This window comes from Cryptomeria japonica, chromosome 5, assembly GCF_030272615.1.
Source record: "Cryptomeria japonica chromosome 5, Sugi_1.0, whole genome shotgun sequence".
NCBI lineage: Eukaryota > Viridiplantae > Streptophyta > Pinopsida > Cupressales > Cupressaceae > Cryptomeria > Cryptomeria japonica.
In genome coordinates, this window is record NC_081409.1 from 17,026,835 (window position 1) to 17,033,985 (window position 7,151).

The window sequence follows — 7,151 nt, forward strand, 5'->3', positions numbered from 1 at the left end:
AACACCACTAATTTTGGTTTCAACTCCTCTTGTTTAGTTATCTAACTAGGAATTTAACTTTGAATTCATAAACCTTAAATGAAGCAATATACCAATACAATTATGAAAAAGAAACTATTATATAAAAGGAATTATTGCTTGGATTTAAAAACTAAAGTATGAATTTTACGTAATTGAAAGGAACATAAACAATTTGACTACTTGGAATAGTATTTTCTCCGAAGGAAAGTTATGATAATTAAAAATTCAAAAACTTGAACTAAATACATGAAGTTACTAATTGCTTGGAAACCATGATACTTTCAAAGATAACTTATGAAAATGATTTGAATTACTTGCAAGTTATAATTGTTTTGGACAAACCATTACACAATAAGTATGAATCCTAGTACTGATTTGCTTGAAAGAAAATTAAATGATTGAATAGCAAGAATTTGGAAATGAATTTTAACACCTATTTGTTTGAAGTGAAAAGTATAATAATAATCCCAACTAATTCTTCCATATGTAGTAATACAAATTTCATCTACAAATTATAACACTACTTTAAATGTGAATCCTAATACTTGAAAGGTACTAAATTGCTTGAAATAGAATTTAAATTATCAAATAATTATACTTTGGAAATGAATTTAATACTCACTTGTTGAAGGGAAAAGGAAACAACTATTCAACAATAAGCTTCAAACTAACCACATTATTCTTAGTTACTAATTGTTTGAAAAAGAGACTAAACAAGAGTGTAAACACTTGCTAGTTAACCAAGTAAATAATACTAAGTCTCCTAATAAAACAATTCTAATCAATAAGCTTCTAGTTGCTTTTGAACTAATACCTTTGCAAGATTATAAAGTGATAACTAAATACTCCTTCCACTTGAAGTAACATTAACTTTATCGTTGGATACATTCTAAAAATAATAACTTTATCAATTTCAAATACTTCACAAGGAGCTAATGTTTGCTCCTTAAATTACCCTCAATTAGAATTATTATTAAATTTTCTAAGTGACCACGAAATAGGTTTCTTGAAACTCATTTGCTAAAACAATTTCGGTTTTGAATAAACTCTCTTTGCATCCTAATTAATTCTATTACCATATGAATATTTAACTATGCAATTTACCTCTAATTTTAATGTTAATTAAATTTATCTTTACTAATTACTTGTATTATTAAGTGTAACTTTTCCTTTTTACTAGTCTTATGTTTCTTTTAGCTAGAAGGTAAATGATTTTAACTATTAAAAGTGACTATTCGCAATGCCTTATATACTCATATCTTGGAATCTAATAAAGAAACAAATCAAATAATCAACCTTTCGAATTGAGGCAAAACTTTGTCTAACATTAACTCATATTGCTGAAATACCTAAAATGGTTACTATGAATCTAACGCATCTACTTGTTAGGTAAATTCCTTTTACATTTGATACTTGTACAAATTGAAATATACAAAAGTTAGTTTTGAAATCCAATAATTAATGAACTTAAATATTTGAAATGTATTGAATGTCTTGAGGGAACCCACTTACTATTAGGATTTATTTTTTTGATGAAAAGATCCAAAACTATGGAATAAGTGTATCATTGGCGCAATAACATTTTCCTTTGCTTTGTTTTTCCTAAGTCAAATTAATTTGTTTAATAAAGAGATTTAACTATTATATCTACATCCTAAGAAGGATTAATTCAAGATGATAGATCTCTTAATGCTCAATTATCTATTGAAATTCTCAAGTGTTAATTGGCCCTTTTGCCTTATGCAATATTTATCTTTTCAAAACCCAAGGGACTCTTTTCCCATCATTGAGGAGATAATAACTCTTTAGAATTTAAAAAGAGTTCAAATTTGCAACTTAATTTTCCATAATTAAAACTCCAATAAGGTATCCATTAATATGGGTTAGACCCTTTTCGCTTAAATTTTCCTTTAATATATTAATAATCTAATTCTTAAAACTAGAGATGATATTTTAAACACATTTCCATTAATTTTAATAAGGTTAGATTATAAATAGGTCTCATTAATCCTTTTTTAATAGATATCAATCAATAAAACCATTTTTCATTAAATAGACCTCAATAAATAAATCATTTTCTCACTAAATTTGATTAATTTTCAACTATTAAAATTTATAATTATAAACTAATCCTAAATGATTTTTTTAATCACCAAGTGCATAATTAAATTTCAAAGAACTATAAGCTTATTAATTTTAATCATTCAAAATAACTTTCAATATTCTAAAACATTTTTAATTTTAAATTAAAATAAAAATAAATTTGAACTACTTATTTTAATGATACAAATAAATTTCAATTACTTAAACAACTTAGAATATAAATAAATTTTTCATAAAATTTGATTACAAACTCTAAGTATAATTCAATTTTAATAAAACAATTCCTAACTCAATATGTGTGTGTGTGTGTGTGTTTACATGATTGGTAATTAACTCAAAATCTTTTAATAATATAATAATTACATTTATTTAATCTTAAATAAATAAACTAAAATTTAAAAAAATTTAAACTTAAATCTACAAACAAATTTAGAACATAAATTTAATATGATTTTAAATGAATTTGATATATATGTTTATATAATATATATTTGAAGGGAAATTTACTAATTTATTAATCAAGGCAAGATTTACTTTTTAAAAAAAATTTATACATGCACAGGGAATGAACTTTTTTTCTTTTTTTTCTGTAATACACAAAGATGAATGTTTTCCTAAAATCCACACATGAATATTTTCCTAAAATCCATAGAGATGGGTATTTATCTAACATACACAAAGATGAATATATTTCTATTTTGTTTTCTTTATTCTGATTTTATATTACTTTGGCAATAGATTTATTTTTGTTCAAGTTATTCTAATATATATATTTCACTCTAAAAAAATCTGATTTTTTTTGTAAAATAAATAACATTGATTAAGGAAAAGATTTCAGATTAAACAATATTCAAAATTGTATATACATATTTTTAAAGAAATCTATTAACCAATTTATTTCCTGCATGCAGAATAAAAAGAAGATTTTTTTTTTTCTTTTTTTTGGATAGAAAAGCAATTTATTACATGTATTTGATTAAATCAATTAACAAAAACTTAAAAAGATTTCCTTGCAAAAATCTGAAATGGATAAAAGAGATTTCTTTCAAAAAAAATTAAATTAAAATATAAACTTTCTTATGTGCAAAATTTTGAAAGAGACGAGAAGAAGATTTTCTTTGAAAAGAAAAAGCAAGCAATGAATGTCCAAGAGGGGAACCTGGATTTGAATGAAGAACCTTGCCGACCTCCTTCAATTCCTCTTTGAAGCTTGGTAATTATCTTCTCCAAAATCCTGCAACACATCTACAAAATTTCTCCTACAACTAACATGGAATTGAAAATAAATTCATAAGAATTTCAAGACTACTTTATCATCTAAAAGACAATGAACTCTATTTTTTCAAAAATTTAAAACTCAATATATAGAAAACAGAGTCATTTTCCCATTACAAAATAAATTAATTGATTTCCATATTCTTTTCCCAAAATAATTCATGCAAAATGATTAATTGTCATAGTGGAGGTTACATGCAAAAATTGAATTTGAAATTCTCTTCTAGAACCTTCTCATTTCCTCCTACAACATGTGCTAAATAGCATATTGAGAAAATAAACAATTTCTAAATTATTTTCATGCAAAAATGATTGTTGTCATAATGGGGGTTACATTTGACCGTGCATTCAAAATTCAAATTTGAATTCTCCTCCAAAATGCATTTTGTAACTCCTTTGTCATAAAAATGTCATTAATAGAATTATTCTTGTAATAGAATAATTTTGTAACTCCCATGTCATATATTTGCTAAATGTAATATTTATTCTTTAATATTTTAAATTTTAAATTTCTTTTCTAGAATCTTCTTATTTCTGTTACACCATGTGCTCAATTAGGATATTGAGAAAATAAGCAATTTTCAAATAAATTATGACCTCATGTGTGTGTCACCACTTAAATTCTTTTTTTTTTTTTTAATTTAAAAACTTCAACCTCATTTAAATTTATATTTTCTTTCTAACATTACTCATAAAATTAATATTATAGTAGTAGTAGTAGTAGTAGTAGTAGTAGTAGTAGTAGTAGTAGGAGTAGTAGCAGCAGCAGTAGTAGTAGTAGTAGTAATAGCAAGTCATATCAAGGTCCAAAAATAGAGTTATGACATCCTTCCCCCCTTAAATTGTTCATCGTCTCGATGCAGTAATTATAACCTTAAAAGAGTTTGCTAATTCATAATGTTTAGAACGAAAGTGAAAACATCTACTACATCATAATTGAGTCTTCCCATGTAGTATTCCTTTTATCATATTGATTCCATTATACTTGAATAGAACAATCTCTTTGTTGCACAATTGGTATGGGCGCTTCTCCAAGACTCTGAATGAATCTATCATTATTCCCCCTGATTCCTAAGAGGATCATTCCTTACTTCATCAAACCTTAGCTGATAAGTTATCCTATTTTAATTTCCCCTATTAGTATTGTATCCATCCCTTTGATTTTGATATGATGTGGCTTCTTTCAGATAAATTATTCTATTGATCCTTGTTTAAGTTTGCATTTCCCTTGAATTCATGCTTCGCCTTGAATGAATGATTCATGTTAAAATTCTATCTCGTTATTGCTAGGGCTTGAATCTTCCTTTCTTGTTCTTTTGGGTATTTTGTTCATGCCTACGAGTCTATGCACATCAACTTTTGCCCCAAGTTGGTATTGAGCCCCAAAAATGAACTTTTTGATTTGACCCTCTCATCTTTTGACACATAGGTAAGCACTTTAACAATTTGGCAAACTTATTTTGATATTGTTGTACTATCAAAGTCCCTTGTCGAAGATTATAAAATTATGTTACCTTCTCATTGAAGAATAATTGTGATAGCCTCCTCTTATGAAAATGGTGAATAAATTGATCTCATGTGATTATATCCTTGTTATACCCATTTGTTCCTTAGTATTAGTCCACTAACAAGCTTCATCTCTAGTGAGTTGATAGGAAACCCCATAATGTCTTAATTGTTTCACTAAAGTCCTTTAGTTCAATGTATTTTCCCTTTCCATTCAACCAATCCTTGGCTACTTCACCTATTTCTTCCCTTCAAACTTAGGTTGGTTAATTTCCTTGAAATCCTTAGATGGCTCCAACATATTGTTTTCCCTCATTTATTCAACCATTGCCAAGTTCTCATTTTCAATCCCACTTCTATTTACTTTATGTCATTTTGCCTTGCTCTATGGTCTCACATTGATTGTTCCATGGAGTTGATCTCATCTCTTTGCTTAGTTAATAATTGGTTATAGCTTCGACTCATATTCCATTATTCCCTTGGTCTTGTTGATTTTCATCATTGCTATCTTCCCTTTGACTCCTTGTAGTGGTGGCATGTTTTCCTCTTCCACATTCCCTTCCATCTAGGTTCACTTGAAATTTGATTTTCTTATTTAGTCCTTGATTTAATATATAATGATTTACCTCTACAAACTCCAACTACTTCCAAGATACAAGGCCTAGACTTGAACCTTCGCTCTGATACCACATGTAATAACCCACTTACTATTAATCCCAAAACTCAACTGATTTTTTTTTAATATATAAAATACTGATTTCTTATTCTTACTTATTCTGATTTATTTTTGATTCAATCACATACTCAGGTACATCTATCCAAATGAGATAGGCATCCATCCAACCGGGATGGGCATCTAACCATACAGGTTAGGCATCTATCCATACTAGACTAGGCATCTAACCATATGGGTTAGGCATCTAACCATACGAGTTAGGTATCTATCCATACAGGACAGGAGGTTTCATCTATCCAATCTAGGATAGGCATCTACCCAAATGGGGTAGGCATCTATTCATAAGAATAGGATATGCTCTAGCCAGAGACTTTAGACTCATCGGGACCATCTGGGCCCTGAGCCACTCTCTAAAGACTACACTCCCCTAATAGGAGTGCACTAAGGTCACCGTCCTTAGGAGTATAAGAATAATTACATAAACAAGCTTGAGTTATGCCTTGAAATTCAGCCTAAAGCCTCAGGAAGTCAAGTGAATCCATACGGGATTCCTTCTGAGTATGCATTGAATTAATTTTAACCTTTCAATTATTATTTGCATCATTTGATTAAAAGACTAAGGAGCTTCAAGAACCAACTACTCACCCATAACCAAATCATAATCCCCATTCCCGAATGCCTAAGTACAAGGGACAACTCGGTCTCTAGATTGCCTACATACCCATTTCAACATAGGATCAAGGCGCAAAGTATGTAGTTCTGGTTTCTAACTATGGTTTAATGTAAACTATTTGGTGGGTACGCAACCCTTTCTAGGGTCAATGTCCTAGATAGTTTCTCTGCGGTTGCTATCCACGATGGTAGCTCTATAGAAAAAAAGGCTTAAGGTGGCCTTCTGCTTGTGTCCTAAAACAACTAAGTCCTATTTCCTATTAAATACATCACCCTTAATCTGTTATCATCTGTTGAAATCATCAAGATAAAATAAATTTTCAAGATCTCCACACACATCCAAACCCTGATGGGGTTATCTAAAGTTCAACTGATCGGATGTAAATTCATTTAAAATTAATCTTTTTAGATTATCAATCCAAGGGGGATTACCCGCCTCTTAGATTTTAACTTCCAAATGACCTTTATTTCTCCCCAACGATATAGAGGGACGATGCCACAGACATTGTTATTGCAGCTTTATTAGGCGTTAAGTGTAGTAGTTCAACACGATGGCATTACCCATAAGTGTGACCCAGAGGCACCATAGATACCGAACGCCACTAATTTTGGTTTCAACTCCTATTGTTTAGTTATCTAACTAGGAATTTAACTTTGAATTCATGAATCTTAAATGAAGCAATTTACCAATACAATTATGAAAAATAAACTATTATATACAAGGAATTATCGCTTGGATTTAAAAACTAAAGTATGAATTTTACGTAATTGAAAGGAACATAAACAATTTGACTACTTGGTGTAGACACCTAAAATTGTCCAATCTAATTAAATAAATATTTTATTTATTTAATTATTTTAGCCTAATTCTTCTATTAATTAAATAAATCTTTATTTA